Source organism: Cibotium barometz, chromosome 3 (assembly GCF_041138505.1).
Source record: "Cibotium barometz isolate CiBa-2024 chromosome 3, ASM4113850v1, whole genome shotgun sequence".
In the NCBI taxonomy this organism is placed as follows: domain Eukaryota; kingdom Viridiplantae; phylum Streptophyta; class Polypodiopsida; order Cyatheales; family Cibotiaceae; genus Cibotium; species Cibotium barometz.
The window spans coordinates 2,365,822-2,381,983 of record NC_141048.1 but is presented as its reverse complement, the minus strand read 5'-3'; the positions used below and the strand labels follow the sequence as shown (position 1 = coordinate 2,381,983).

The window sequence follows — 16,162 nt, the reverse complement described above, 5'->3', positions numbered from 1 at the left end:
ATCAGACTATGACCAAGACCAAACTCTTTCGTCAATTTCAAGGAAAGATGATGTGACCACTTCAGGAAAATTCACTCAAATCTCCCACCAAATCTGAAACTAAGTTGAGACCCTTTGGATTGATCTAAGGATCAAGGTTACAGAATTCGAGGAATTTTGTTTTGGAATTCAGACCTATGATCAAGAAGTTTTGGAAACGCGGATTTAAGATATATTCATTGTATTCAAAAGAAAATCAAAACTGAAAACTTGCATAGAAACCCTGTTTTCTTAAAGGACTATCTCACGCCAGAATGTTGGTGGAGGGAGCATTTGCTATATGTGTTTTTCTAAGGGAAGTTCGGTTGCAATAGCTGGAGCGGGGAGTGTTCAAAGGAGGACAGCTCACGCGGCAAAGCCTGCCCAGGTCTTGACCAGCCTTAGTATGGTTAAAATGGTGCGCTTCCAGTACGATGGACGAGGGCCGATGAAGCGGTCCCTGAGTGAAGTGCCAGGACACCTAAGGAGGATCTTGGAGGGTTCTGACCAGGTGATGCACAGGCTCGCGGTGTCGAGGATAACCCATGCGTATGTCGAAGATGATATTGTATGATGGACCAATGTTTATTGTAATCTATTACTGGATCTCGTGCTAACTAGCTAGTCTCAACGGAGAGTCCCGAGTGATACTGTTTTTGTTGAGAAACATGGTTTGGAAGGAAATTTTGAGTTATGACATCTATAACCATTGTCAATGGATTGTTTTATAAGTTAAAGTTTTAAAGAGGAGTGTGTGCATATCTGTATTCTAAAGCAAAAGTTAAGAAAGGCATTCAATTATGGGTGGGTGAGTACTTGTCTGGTTCTACCAATTCCAGTGGTTGTGCGGCGGCTAACCCATAGGCCGTAACCCATGGGCCGGATGGGGTTAGGCTAGAATCAGTAGAGTTTTAATAATAAAATTGATTAATAGGAATCTCGGGGGGGGGGGGGGGTCACTCACAAAAAAATGTGAATATCACGTGCGTTCAACAGAAGCATATTTTTAATTTATGAAACTTACAGAAATATATTTACATAAGGGTATGATTTAAATTTTTTTTTTAAAAATTTACATATTCATAAAGAAAAGGGGATATTTATAGATAAAAAAAATTCATAGATAAGGGATTTAAAATATAGGCCTTGAACGTACGCGATAGGGGTATTCTACATATAGTGACCCCCCTGAGATAGGAATACGCTTAGAACTCGTAGTTAAATAAAAGCCTGAAGACTTCTCAAATGAATAGATCAACGGCTGTGCCTAATTCAATTAGGAAAAAGCCGTTGATTTCTTCAAGTTAAGTCTGTAATAGTTTTCCTTCTATCTGGTTTAAGGAGATGAAGGTTAGTTTAGTCTCTTGACCCCATTAGAAAATTCGTTAAGAAATTCAAAAAGGTGGAATTGTCCCCGTTTTTCGTGCAAGGAAAATTTTCCCGATTTTGGTTTTGGAATGACCACCAGTTTAGTCTCATGCCCGGACATTCGATGGCGAGGCCTCGAGTGGGAAACCCTGCCCCACGCAAGAGGAAGCTACTTCCGCTGCTACCAACAACCAGGAATCCGGTGCATAGAGGGGGCAGTGGGATCCCATAGGTGGTATCAGAGCGCTGTTGTAAACTTTTGAAACAGTGGAGCAAGAGCAAGAGAGAGAGAGACATCAAATGTGGGAACAACAATCACAATGTGTGATCGGCCTTCCCTTTATTCAAATCACTGAAAGAATAAAGAATGAAGTGACAATGATGGGCGCCCGCCGCCTGCAGTGTGCAGGTGCGGGTACTGTCAGTGTAGTAATACACGGGTGGCTAGGCGGAGGCGCCTTTACCCCCAACAACCTCCCACTTAAAGATGAATCTGCCTCAATGAGGAGTGAGAAGAAAAAAAGAAAAGACAGTACAACATGTACATAGATACAAGAGGATGAGAAAAGACATCATCTCATCCAACGCCCATCAACTTCCTAAGGAAGGCAAAGCGCTCTATAGAGAGGCTTTTCGTGAGCAAGTCTGCAGGATTCTAGTCAGTTTGAGATCTTGACAAGGTCAACAGACTTTTCCTCAATGACCTCACGAATGAAGTGATACCACACCTCAATGTGTTTTGTCTTCACATGGAAGACCAGATTCTTGGCTAACTGGATAGCACTCATAGAATCCGAATGCAGTGTAAGGATAGCATCTGCAATACCAAGGTCAGCAACCAAACAACCCAACCAAATGGCATCCTTGCAAGCCTCAGTGGATGCAACATACTCGGCCTCTATAGTAGAAAGGGCCGTGCATTTCTGCACCCTGGACATCCATGATACAGCACCTCCAGCAAAAGTGAACACATAGCCAGAGGTGGACTTCCTACTATCTTCATGTCCTGCATAGTCAGAGTCAATGTATCCCATGACTCCTATATCCTGGCTACCATAACATATGCACATATTTGCAGTGCCCTTCAGGTACCTCATGATACCCTTCACGGCATCCCAATGCCTCTTGCCAGGTATAGCCATATAACGTGCCACAACACCAACTGCAAAAGCAATATCTGGACGGGTGGCTATCATGGCATACATAAGACTGCCCACCACTGTGGATGCATAGGGAATCTTAGCCAGAGGTGGACTTCCTACTATCTGCATGTCCTGCATAGTCAGAGTCAATGTATCCCATGACTCCTATATCCTGGCTACCATAACATATGCACATATTTGCAGTGCCCTTTAGGTACCTCATGATACCCTTCACGGCATCCCAATGCCTCTTGCCAGGTATAGCCATATAACGTGCCACAACACCAACTGCAAAAGCAATATCTGGACGGGTGGCTATCATGGCATACATAAGACTACCCACCACTGTGGATGCATAGGGAATCTTGGCCATCTCGGCGGCCCTCTGCTCATCTATCTATGGATAATCGACCTGTGATACCTTCACATGAGAAGGCAATGGACAGCCAATAGGCTTGACATCTTGCATACGAAAGCACTCAAGGACTTTATGAATGTACTCTCTCTGTGATAGATAGAGTAGTCCCTGATGCCTATCACGCGTAATGCACATACCAAGAATATGAGAGGCCTATCCCAGATCTTTCATCGCAAGGCTCTTCTTGAGCTGAGCCTTAAAAGCATCTAGCTCATCCATGAGCTTTCCCTGCCAAAAGCATGTCATCCACATAGAGTACCAAAATCAATAAAGATCCATCACGGGCTTTCTTCGTGTACAAGCACGGATCCATAGCACTACGGCTGTAGCCCTGTGATGACTGCATAAATGCATCAAACTTATGATACCATTCCCTAGGTGCCTGCTTCAAGCCATAAAGGCTTTTCTTTAATTTGCATACTAGTAGGTGTTCCTTGCCAGGCTTTGCAAAGCCCTTAGGCTGCTCCATGTAAATCTCATCATGCAAGTCCCCATGTAAAAATGCCGTCTTGACATCCATCTGATACAAGTCCAAGTCAAGCTGTGCAACCAAAGCCAAGACTAAGCGCAGGAGGGTGGTCATCTTAACCATAGGAGAGAAGACCTCATCAAAGTCAACAGCATGCTCCTGCTTAAAACCCTTTGCTACCAATCTGGCCTTGTATGCGGGCCTGGGGTGTCCAAGGGTACTTTTCAACTTGTACACCCACTTGCATGATGGCAGAGCCTTCTTGCCACTAGGCAAGGAAACCAAATCCCAAGTATGATTCTTATGCAATGAATCTATCTCAGACTGCATAGCCCTCTCCCAGGAGTGGTTGTCACCCTTGCGCATAGCCTCATCATAGGAGAGAGGCTCTCCTGCATCTGTAACCAAGACATAGTGCATAGAGGGCTCAAAGCGGTCAAGAGGGCATCTATCTCTAGTAGAACGCCTCTCACTGCAGGAGGCTGTGCTGCCTGTCCAACATCATGTCTAACATCCTGGCCATGAGTACCAACTGCTGGTGCAAGCGCTGTACTACGAGAGCAGGCGGCTTCTCCTGAAAGATAACCCTGCATATCTCCACTACCTTCTTAGGCTGCGTATGCATTTTGTCCTCATGGAACACAACATCATGGCTGCGAATGACCTTCTGCGCCTGCGGATCCCAGAGACGATATCCCATCTCACCTGCATCTCCATAGCCAAGGAATATGCATTTCACACTTTTAGGATCCAGCTTATTGTGCTTGTCCTTGGGCACATGGCAAAATGCCTCACATCCAAAGACATGCAAATGAGTATAAGAGGGAGGCTTTCCTATCCATACCTCCTCTGCAACCTGAAAGTCAATGCCACTGCAAGGCGATCGATTAATGATATGCACTGCAGTCGTAACTGCCTCAGCCCAAAAATGATGTGGTAAGCTTGCATGGCTAAGCATACTGCGTACCCTCTCCTGGATAGTCCTATTCATGCACTTAACCATACCATTCTGGGGAGGGGTGTAAGGGGCGGTCAACACTTAATACCATGATCATCACAAAACTGCTCAAAAGTACATGAGACATATTCACCCCCATTATTTGTCCTTAGGCATTTCAGCCTATGCCCAGACTGGTTCTCTGCTAAAGCAAACCACGCTGAAATACTGCCAAGACATCAGACTTTTGCTTTATGGGATAAGCCCAAACCTTTCATGAAAACTCATCAATAAATGTAACGAAGTACATCGCACCCCCTAGTGTGACTGACACTAGTGAGACTGACAGACCTGTCACAAACATCAGAATGCACAAGAGCCAATGGCTCACCCATGCGTGACATACCAGACTTCTTATGCGAGTTCTTAGTGTGCCTGCCATATAAACAATGATCACATGAATCAAAATGCGAGTAGTCAAAAAGGCGGTAAGTACTGCAAAAAGCACTAAGCATTTTCATTCCTTTAAGAGACATGTGCCCCAAACGGGCATGCCACAAAGATACATGTGGGATAGAACCCACAGACAAAACATGATCAAGAGTAGAACCAGATACAACCAAGGAGTAGAGGCTACCAGACTTGGCACCTCTTGCAAGTACAAGCCTGCCCACGAGTAATTTTCCATGCAGAGTCCCCAAAAGACACATGATATCCTGCATCATCAAGCTATCCAGTTGACATAAGATTGCAGGTCAATGCAGGTACATGGCGTACATCATGCATAATAAAAGTGCTGCCAGAGGGAAACTGCAGCAGCATAACATCACCTATGCCCACAATATCAAGAGACCTGTCATCACCAAGACGCACAAAACCAGGAACAATGCGGTATGTATGAAACCACTCTTTGCAGGGTGTCACATGGCACCCAAATCCAAAAGCCAACACTGTGCATACATAGAGTGAGTCAGTCATCTGTGAGGCATCACATGAAGAGGCTGCAAGAATATAATCTCCATCAGAGTCCTCGGGCTGCATAACATTAATTTCCTCAATCTTAACACTGGACTTTGCAGTTACAATACTGCAATCAGAGGACTTCTCCTGCACTTTCTCTTTCCCCTTTTCTTTGCGCAGTTCATGACATTGTTGCCTAATGTGGCCCTTTTTCCCACAATGATGGCAAGTAACATTTACATTCCTCCACGGGATTTACTACGTGATTTCCCACGAGACTTGGAGCGGGATCTCTGAGAATCCCGTCCACGGTTACTGCTACTACTGCCATTCTTTACATTTCCATCATTCCTGCCTCTAACTGTCAATGCATGAGAGACACGTGAGGCATCCAAATTCTTTCTATTTATCTCTTCCTCAAGAAGAGCACTCTCAACATCAGATAGCTTAAGTGTAGTAGCTGAAGCACACAAAGCAGTACAAAAGATATCCCAAGAGTCATTAAGAGTGCTAAGCAAGAACAAGGGAGTCACATCCTCCTTAAAATCAATGCCCTGCGAAACCAAATGTTTTAGGATAGCAGGGAACTGGCTCAAATGAGCAGACATAGTCACATTCTCCTTCATGCAAAGATCCATAAGCTGTTTTAACCAGTACATCTGGGAAGCAAGACTTTTCTTGTCATACAAGTTCTTGATTTTCTCCCCAAAGATCCCATGCACTCTGTGGTTCCTCAACTACATTATGGTGTGCCTGTTCTATGAGAGACAATATGATAGTGGACTTGCACAATTCATCAATCTCAAGCCATTGCTCATTAGTCATCGTTGTGGGCTGCTGCCCACTCAATCTCAGTAGTTTAACCTGCAATTTCTGCACCAACACTTGCCATATTTGGCGTTTCTAATAGCCATAGTTCGTACCATTCAACTTAGTGATGTTGAATATAGCATTAACAGTGGAAGAACTAGCCATAATGCAAGCTGGAAACAGTGCAGACTATCAAAACTACTTGCTGTATACTGTTGTAAACAGCCCAAAATGCCACCAAATCAAGACAAATGAGCAAGGTACAAGTGATCAATGCTGATGTCCACCAAGTACTAGTGAAAGTACATCAAATGAAAGTGATTCAACATGATAAATGCATGTCAGCCCAAAGCAAACAGCTTGCTATAATAACCTACAGCAGTAGGTAAAAGAGAGCTAACAATGAGCAAATGAAGATCCAAAGTCAATCACTGACTGCCAAATCCAAAACCGACATCAAGCGGGCATAGCATAGGCATATGACAGCCAAAATACATGAACCAACACCCAATTATGTCAAAGAAGTCAGTGTCTGCTCAATGAAGACGGATCCAAATCAGCTCATAAGCATCCAAGACAGACCAAAGTAGCATCAACCAAGCATCATACACAGTGAGATCCCAGTCTCAAATCTCAAGTATATGACCCGCAAGCTCTAGGTATGGCCAATGACAATAGGCATAACCTCTCCCACTGGCACAAAAGTTGGTAGGCAATCAAGCATCAATGCTCACAGAAGGCATGTAACTGTACCAGTGATCAAGTATCCAAGACCGTACATCAACCGAGCATGAAGAGCATGTAAGCGATCAAGCATCTCTGATAGCATCCAAGTACATCATGTACGAACCCAAGTCAATCTCTGACAAGCCAATAATCATCCAAAAGAGGCTCCAAAGTATCCAAGTACAAGCCCAACTGAAGCTCCAAGTGGCAAAGAAACTCAAACAATGTATGCAGCATGCATCTCTGACATATGCTCCAAAGCATGTACCAAATGGGTCAAGCATAGACCATAGGTATAACCAATGTCACAAAAGCATACCACAGTAGACCAAAGTCGATCAAAGGCCACTCGATACGGAGCTCAATCGAAGCTCAATAGGAATTTCGAAACCATCCAAGACATTTGCCAACCTCCATTTGCATCCAAATAGTCATAGGCATCACCCACACGAGACCAATAGGCAATAGATAAAGTGAGTCAAATAGCTTCAGCCCTGGTGTATTACAGTAATAAAATCACTGCTAAATTGAGCATAAATAGGGCCAAAATTAGCACCAAATCAATGGTATATCATATGCATAGCTTCCCATAACATCCGGGCATGATTCAGGGTATCAAATGGCATCAACAACTAGTGCCAACCACTAGTGCCAACCAAGCATAAACATCTAATGTTGATGTAACACTGTCTGTAAATGTCTATGGACTGTTATGACAGTCCTAGAACTGAGGTAAATCAGTCCAAATCCAATGCCAAGTGATCAAACCTTCAATGCCAAGCTCCAAGCATGTTCCGATGTATCAAATGAAGCCTTTGTGAAGTGCGAATGGCCTGAAGCTGGAGATGAAGCCACGTTTTTGTTGCTGCTGAAAATAGACCTAGATATGGCGCAAGCTGAAAATGGGAGCTTGGGGCTCCACAAGGTCAAGGCAAAGGGGTTTGGAAGGTAGAGGGACTCAAGAGGGTCCCAACAATGAAGCCTTCAAGCAAGGTAGATGATTGATAGAAGCAGCCCATACTCCATAAATGAGAGATGGCTATGGCTGCCCTGCTCTTCAAACCCTGTGAACTGAAGTAAAACAATGAAAAGAAGCTCCAATACCTATGGATGAATGCCCTGAGGTTGCCCAAGAAGGCCCAATGCGTGCCCTGAGGTTGCCCAAGAAGGCCCAATGCGTGCCCGAGAAGGATGAGATCGATCGGAAGCTCGAAGGTATGGCTATGGCTACCAAGAGCGAAGACCAATGGTGTAGGTATTCGAATGAATGTTGAAGGAGTGCCCGACCATGCTCACAACCTTAAAGAGCCAAGCTCTGATACCAGTTGAAAGGTGAGAAGGATCGAACAAGAGAGCACGGAGGTGGGATGGAGCAAGAGCCAGAGAGAGAGACACACCAAATGTGGGAACTCCAACAGTCACAATGTGTGACCGGCCTTCCCTTTATTCAAATGTCACTGAAAGAATAAAGAATGAAGTGACAGTGATGGGTGACCGCCCCGCTGCAGTGTGCAGGTGCGGGTACTATCAGTGTAGTAATACACGGGCAGCTAGGCAGAGGCACCTTTACCCCCAACATTCACTTGCTAAGATTATGTTTGAAATGAATTCATAAATTGAATTGGATTTTTAGATGGATACCCCAAATCTATCTAGCATTCGTGGACTTTCCCCCCACCAGAGTCAAGACATGATCGCCTTTGCATTCGAACATCTCATCAACTCCGCTACAACCCGAGTAAGCAGAGTGAGACTTGCCCGTTACTTTGAGGATCTATACTTTCCCGATCTAGTAGAGCGGTGTCGGTATATGTGGTTCTCTGGAGGAAGATGTATTAACGTCAATACCATCAACATCAAAGACTTAGGCAGAATATCTCGCTAGCCATGATTTTGATAAGGCTAGGAGTTGTTCATTATGTACAACTCTTTAATCATTCACCCCAAAATTTTAGAATTTCCTGCCGTATTTTTAGACTTCTTAGCCGCTTTATTCCAGCACCTCTACCAGTGATGAATCGTATATATCATGGCATGTCTCCATCGCACTTTTGCTTTTTTATGCATTCGTGATTGAGGCAGTGACTTTTGGAGCCAAGATGCTCTATGTATATATATCAAAAACTTTTGATAGTAAATGATATTTTGTGAAAGATTCCAAATTATTTTTTGTGGTTGTGAATATTGATTAGCAAAATTATCAGTGAATCTTGTTTTTAAGAGTTATAATGGAATAATTATTGTATAAGAAATAAATCTCAAAAATTAAATAGTCATAAATCTGATGATGAAGTTAAGTTGACAAAAATCTCGTTTTGTCATAATCATGAGGCACGCGGCCCGTGCTAGGCAACCGGATCCTCTTACCGATGATGAAGAGTTAGATCTCGACGTTCGTAAAGCCCTGCACCGATCCCAACCTGGTCCATTTTAGGGTGAAGGAGAACAGTTAGGAGAAACAGTGGAAAAATGGATAGAGGCCATGGAAGAGTACTTTGATGTAACCGGCTACAATGAGAGGAGCAAGATGGCTCTCGCCAGATTAAAGATTATGGAAACGGCCAGGGTTGCATGGAGGAACCATTACGAGACAAACTGTCTCGACACAAATACCCAGACCTGGTCAGATCTTAAAGCATACCTTAGGAAAAGGTTCTGTCCTCCGGGCTTCCTGGAAACCAAAATGAATGAATTCTTGGAATTAAAATAGGATAGCCGGACAATTGAAGAGTACCATCAGGCATTTGCCCTTCTCCTCAAATATTCTCCACTTTTAGATGAAGAGCAGAGCTAATGGCCAGATTCATTCGAGGAATGAACGAGCCATTGGATACTTTAGTGAAAAATGCCAAACCTGTCTCAATCAAAAGCTGTCAAAGTGGCAAAGGACTTTGCCAAGGCATTTGTTGTGGTCCCGCCAAGGCCTACACCCTCAAACTTTAAAAGGTTCCAAACCCCGGGAAGTGCTTCAAACTTTCCACCCCCAAAGAGGCAGCAAGGCCCAAGTCAGAATCAAGATGCTGGTAGATTCAGAAGTGAAGGAAGACCCTTCCCTCTTAGAACACTTTCTCAAGAGCCCCACCTTTTTTTTAAGGATTCAGAGGGATGAGCCTTGAAGTGAGAACCGATGTTTTGGATGTCAGGGATTTGGTCACCAGCTGAAAGACTGCCCGACTCCTGCCATGTCAAGAGGATTCAGAGGGATGAGCCCAGAAGTGAGAACCGGTGTTTTGGATGTCAAGGATTTGGTCACCAGCTGAAAGACTGCCCGACTCCTGCCATGTCAAGAGGACAGGGAAGTCAAGGAGCCAGAATGCAGAGACCAGCCCCCCTATCAGTCAAATCACCGTCTTGTCAAAATCAGGGCAATCCCAGGAGGAATCCAGCTCAGCCATGTGCCTCTGTACATAGTAATCTCATAACTCCCTCCCAGAACTGGGGTAACCAAAGAGAAAGAGTTCTGCCCCAGTCTGCAGTAGCCAGAGCAGTTACAATAGCAGAAGTAGTGGAAGAGGAAAGAGGCCAAATTTATGCCGCAATTAAAAACCAAGGGCCAAACTGTCAATTCTCAGTCATCCATACTCCAACTGAGTATAAGGGTAAGTCCTTCAAACTTTTGAGCTCGAATCATGTGCTTAATGATGAAAAGACTCTTAACTTCTTCAACCCAAGGGCTGATGGAACTCCAACCTGAAGAAATCCTTGATGTTTGAGAGAAGGTTCTCAGGAACAGAATTCTAAGAGAATTCTTAGTCAAATGGAAGTTCTATCCTTTTGAAGATGCCACCTGGGAGAAAGAAGCCGAACTATTGCGGGATTACCCCCAGTTTGCGAGATGAGGACATCTCACGTTTTTCAAGTGGGAGAAAATTTAAGATTCCTCCCCAACCCCTCAAGATGTCCAATATCTTCCCCTGTAATCAATCCCCTTTTCAAAATAATAAAAGATCTTATTTCTATCTAGAGAGAGAAAATATTCTAGAGAGAGGTAACTCAGTTTTTAGATATCTTTGTATGGAAAAATATCCTTTCTTATTAAAACAAATTCCCTCGAAACAGAATTTTAAAAAGAATTTCCTAAGGTACATTAGAAATAAATTATAATTTGCTAATTATAATCTGCTAAAAAGACCTTAGCCTAAGGGTCTAGATTTTTTAAAAATTTTGGATTAAGGTTCTGAGGGGCCACTCAGATTAATCCAAATGTAGGGAGGAGATAAATTGAAGAAATAAAGAAAATCCCCCCAAAAATGAGTAAATACTCACATAAGATGAAGAGTGGACTAAGGACCAAAGGAAATACTAAAAAAATAAATTATTGACACCTCTCACAGTGGGGATTCTCCCTCATGAAGGAGGCACATATTTCACATGTGTGGAGGGGTTTTAAACTCTCAAATAATGAGATATTTCATCTCTTCTCTCTCCTAATTCAAGTCTAGTTCCAAAAAGTAAGCTGAACTGACCCAAAAATGGTTAAAAATTGACCAAACTAATCTAGAAAATTCTAGAATCAATTTGCTTGGTTAGAGACTCACTTTTTCCTATAAATAGAAGCCTAATTCACTTGTCTTTGACTAATTCCTCTACAAAGAATTGGTGGCCACTCTTGATCCAAACAAGAGTAGAACCCTCAATCCCTCAAGACAAAGGAAAGCTCACAAAACTCCATGTAAGTTAATAATTCTACTTTTCTTTAAATTCTAATCTATGGTTTTTTTTTTGAATTCTTGCTTTTTAATGTGATTTTGGATGTTAAGCCTTAGTGAAAAGGATTCCCCCTTCTCTTCATTAATAATTTCAGCCTTTCTTTATCCTAAAATGAGTACCAAATAAATTGATTTAATCTTTCTTATTGTTTACTCACTTGAAAGTGATAATTGAGTAGATTAGAGTGTTTTACTTCAACTTGGATTTAAATTAAAGTGATATTTATAATGTAAAAATTGAGAAATGGTCAGCCATACAAAGGAGGTTATGGTAAAATTTTCTTAAATTTTGTGGAAATAAGTTTTATCTTTATATTATTCAAAAAGAATGATCCCCACCATTTGTGCATTCTAAAAAAAATTCTTTTTATTTTTGTTATTATTGATTTATGCATAAATAGATGCATAAAGGAATTTTCTTTTATATAAAAGTGTTATTTTCATTAGATTCAATTTCTATGCATAGAAAGATGCATATTGGATATTTTTTATTATAAAAGTGTTATTCTCATTAGATTCAATTTCTATGCATATAGAAAGATGCATATTGGATATTTTTTATTATAAAAGTGTTATTTTCATTAGATTCAATTTCTATGCATAGAAAGATGCATATTTGATATTTTTTAATTATAAAAGTGTTATTTTCATTCGATTCAATTTCTATGCATAGAAAGATGCATATTGGATATTTTTTATTACAAAAGTGTTATTTTCATTAGATTTAAATTTAATGCATAGAAAGATGCATATTGGATATTTTTTAATTTATAAAAGTGTTATTTTCATTAGATTTAAATTCTGTGCATAGAAAGATGCATATTGGATATTTTTTATTATAAAAGTGTTATTTTTATTAGATTTAAATTCTATGCATAGAAAGATGTATATTGGATATTTTTTATTATTATAAAAGTGTTACTCCTATTAAATTGATTTTATGTGTAAAAGGATTTTCTTTTATATAAAAGTGTTATTTCCATTGAAGTTGGATTTTATGTATAAATAGATGCATAAAGAATTTTTATATCAAAATTAGAGTTCTCTTTGATTCTATGTTTAATTTCCATGAATACTGTGAGAGAAAATTCTATCGTTTCATATTTACTCAGATTGTAATGAGAAAATTCAGAAAATCTATCGAAGTCAAAATTTCAGATAAATGATTAATTTATTTCTCATCAAAATTCGTGATTAGTTTAGAAATCAGTTAAGTGAATATTCAATAAATGAAATTCAGTAAAATAGTAACTGAAATATCACTCCCTTTTTTGAGAATGATAGTTCAGGAAGAACCTTATCAAACTCGAAACCTGAATCAGACTATGACCAAGACCAAACTCTTTCGTCAATTTCAAGGAAAGATGATGTGACCACTTCAGGAAAATTCACTCAAATCTCCCACCAAATCTGAAACTAAGTTGAGACCCTTTGAATTGATCTGAGGATCAAGGTTACAGAATTCGAGGAATTCTGTTTTGAAATTTAAACCTACGATCAAGAAGTTTTGGAAACGTGGATTTAAGATATACTCATTGTATTCAAAAGAAAATCAAAACTGAAAACTTGCATAGAAACCCTGTTCTCTTAAAGGACTGTCTTACGCCAGAATGCTAGAGGGAGCATTTGCTATATGTGTTTTTCTAAGGGAAGTTCGGTTACAACAGCTGGCGGGAGGACAACTCACGCGGCAAAGCCTGCCCAGGTCTTGACCAGCCTCGGTATGGTTAAAATGGTGCACTTTCGGTACGATGGACGAGGGCTGACGAAGCGGTCTCTGAGTGAAGTGCCGGACACCTAAGGAGGATCTTGGAGGGTTCTGACCAAGTGATGCATGGGCTCACGGTGCCAAGGACACCCATGCGTATGTCGAGGAAGATATTGTATGATGGACCAATGTTTATTGTAATCTATTACTGGATCTCGTTGTGCTACTGTGACTATCTCGTCTCAATGGAGAGTCCAGAGTGATACTGTTTTTGTTGAAAAACAAGGATTGGAAGGAAATTTTGAGTTATGACATCTGTAACCAATAATTGTTTGTCAATGGATTGTTTTATAAGTTAAAGTTTTAAAGAGGAGTGTGTGCGTATCTGTATTATAAAGCAAAAGTTAAGAAAGGCATTCAATTATGGGTGGGTGAGTACTTGTCTGGTTCTACCAATTCCAATGGTAACCCATGGGCCGGATGGGGTTAGGTTGGAATTAATAGAGTTTTAATAATAAAATTGATTAATAAGAATACGCTTAGAACTCGAGTAGTTAAATAAAAGCGTGAAGACTTCTCAAATGAATAGATCAACGGCTGTGCCTAATTCAATTAGGAAAAAAGCATTGATTTCTTCACGTTAAATGTGTAATAGTTTTCCTTCTATCTGGTTTCATCACATGAAGGTTAGTGTAGTCTCTTGACCCCGTTAGAAAATTTGTTAAGAAATTCAAAAAGGTGGAATCGTCCTCGTTTTTCGGTAGACAAGGGAAATTTTCCCGGTTTTGGTTTTGGAATGACCCCCACCAGTTTAGTCTCGTGCCCGGACATTCGAGGGCGAGGCCTCGAGTGGGAAACCCTACCCCGCACAAGAGAAAGCTACTTCCGCTGCTACCAACCTGGAATCCACAGAGGGGGCAGTGGGATCCCACAGCATTGGTCAGCTGAATGTATAGACTGAAGTCTATGCATGCCCAAAATATTATTGCAGGTTTGCCAATTTTAAGGTTGATGTATGCACAAAATATTATTGCAGGTTTGCCAATTTTAAGGTTGATGTATGCACAAAGTATGTGAAGCATGCCAGCTTGGTAAGTAGGCCAAACATGCTTTCCCACATGAAAAGCATGTGAGTACAAGGCCATTAGATATCATACATTCAGATTTATGGAGACAGACCTAGATTGCAATAATTATAGGTTGTAGGTACTATATGTTATTTTAATTGATGATCACACTAAGAAAGTGTGGGTTTATTTCATGAAGGAGAAAAGTAAGGTGTTTGCTCACTTTTAGAGATTTAAAGCCTTGGTTGAGAAGAAAAAATGCATGCAAATAAAATGACTCAGATCAGATGGTGGGGAAGAATATTTCTCCAATGAGTTCAACGATTTTCTGAGGAAGCAGGGAATCAAGAGACATGCAAGTAGACTCCATAACAACAAAATGGTTTTGTAGAAAGAAAAAAAGAGACACATTGTAGACATGGCACGTGCCTTGATGGCCAAAAAGAATATGCCCCATTATTTTTGGGCAAAAGATGTATCAACTGCTGTGTACATTATGAACAGGACACCCACTACAGCAGTTTTTCATGGTATGACACTTGAACATAAATTTACAGGTATAAGACTGGATGTGTCTCACTTGATAGTTTTTGGGTGTAATACATATGTGCATGTTCCTGATGAACTGAGAACAAAGTTGGATCCAAAGACTGAGAAATGCATCTTTATTGGTTATGCTATGGAGCAAAATTGTTATAGATGTCATAACGCTACCACTCGTGAGATGTGAGTAAGCAGAGATATTTCCTTTGACGAGATGTGAGTAAGCAGAGATGTCTTTGACGAGATGAGATGGTATGCACTAGTAGTGAAGACAATAGAAGATGCAGGTGTAAGAAGTGTTGATGTTGTACCACATGTAGAGCAGTAATCACAGATGCTTAGTGGACCTGGAGATCCCTCTAGCAGTGGATCCAATGTTAGCCCATAGTCAGGTAGGTTGAGGATAGATGTAGGTACACATGTATCATGTTAAGGGAAGGAAAATATAGATCAACCTTTTATGCCTGATCTGTCAGCATGTAGGTACACATGTATCATGTTAAGGGAAGGAAAATATAGATCAACCTTTTATGCCTGATCTGTCAGCATGTAGGTACACATGTATCATGTTATGGGGAGGAAGTGCTTGGAGGGGCAAAGCATGGACCCATGGTAGGCACCGTGACGCACTCACGCACCGGGTAGGCACGTAGGCCTCCCGCGTTGCGAGTGGGGTTGCCGGGAGCCGAGTGCCTCCGGGGGATGCCCTCCCTACCTTGACGGAGTCGGGACCGATTGAGCCGACGGGACCGTGGACGGTGGAAAAACGGCCGCCGACGTGGCCGGCGGGCCGGGCCGTGCCGACGGGGCCGCGATGGACCCTAGGCCGGCGGGGCATGGATTGAAGGCAAGTCCCGGGTGAGGCCTCCTGGAGCCGAGCCGGGCATGAAGGGCAAGTGACGGTGAGACCCTCAAGGAAAACGCGCGCAACGCGCTCGACGGGCCGGCGGAGCCGTCATGAGCTTCAAGGGCCGCGTGCGGCAAAGACGTGGCGTTTCGTGCCAGACGTCCGCCCACATTGGGCTCGCGTCCGTACGGGCATCACACAACCTTTTATGCCTGATCTGTCAGCATATCACTCATATGTGGATGGTGAATCTAGCGGCTCTAAGCAGAGCCTTGATGAGGAGCTTGGCATCCCATCTATTACTCCTGATGTAAGGAGAACGAGGGTTGTTTTGAGGACACCTATCAATGATCTAGGTGTACACAAGTCTATGAGGATTAGGTACCCTATTGACAAGTTGAGATATGATACAGCCCATCATTATGCTTACATGGTAAAAG

General features: G+C 41.9%; 1 pseudogene; it reads right to left on the bottom strand.

The window, feature by feature from the left end:
* Positions 1-2,045: 2,045 nt before the first annotated feature.
* LOC147639596 (secreted RxLR effector protein 161 pseudogene) lies at positions 2,046-2,901 on the bottom strand (annotated as a pseudogene).
* Positions 2,902-16,162: the final 13,261 nt, after the last annotated feature.